At 44.1% G+C, this 644-nt stretch overlaps 1 protein-coding gene across 1 annotated transcript in view; it reads left to right on the forward strand.

The window, feature by feature from the left end:
- The window catches only part of LOC127741532 (uncharacterized), an 11633-nt gene that overhangs the window by 6330 nt on the left and 4659 nt on the right, over positions 1–644 (forward strand).

The raw sequence follows: 644 nt of genomic DNA on the forward strand, positions 1-644 counted from the left end.
CTCTCTCTTCTTCACCCATTCACCAATCACCTCAACATCTCTTCCCCAAAAACCCCTCACCTATCAAATCCCACTATTCTCCTCACCACTCACATCCATCTTTCGTAAAACCTCACCTACCTCACCATTCAAATTCAAACCACTTTCCCTCCCAACCAACCTCTCCCATAGCCGAACCCTACCCCTCTCTTCACCCTATATAAACCCCTCTTCACTCCTTCATTTTCACACAACCTAAACACCCCTTCTCCCCCTTTGGCCGAACAACATAGCCATTTCCATCTCCTTTATTTCTTCTTCTTCTTCTCTCTTCTTTCTTCTTTTGCTCGAGGACGAGCAAACCTTTTAAGTTTGGTGTGGTAAAAGCATTGCTTTTTGTTTTTCCATAACCATTTATGGCATCTAAGGCCTTTTTATTTTTCCATAACCATTTATGGCATCTAAGGCCGGAGAAACCTCTAAAAAGAGGAAAGGGAAGGCAAAAGCTTCCAACTCCGAGTCATGGGAGATGAAGAGATTCATCTCAAGGGTGCATCAAGACCACTTCTATGAAGTTGTGGCCATGAAGAAGGTGATCCCCGAGGTCCCTTTCAAACTCAAAAAGAGTGAATATCCGGAGATCCGACACGAGATCTGAAGAAGAG

Source organism: Arachis duranensis, chromosome 9, assembly GCF_000817695.3.
Source record: "Arachis duranensis cultivar V14167 chromosome 9, aradu.V14167.gnm2.J7QH, whole genome shotgun sequence".
Taxonomy (NCBI): domain Eukaryota; kingdom Viridiplantae; phylum Streptophyta; class Magnoliopsida; order Fabales; family Fabaceae; genus Arachis; species Arachis duranensis.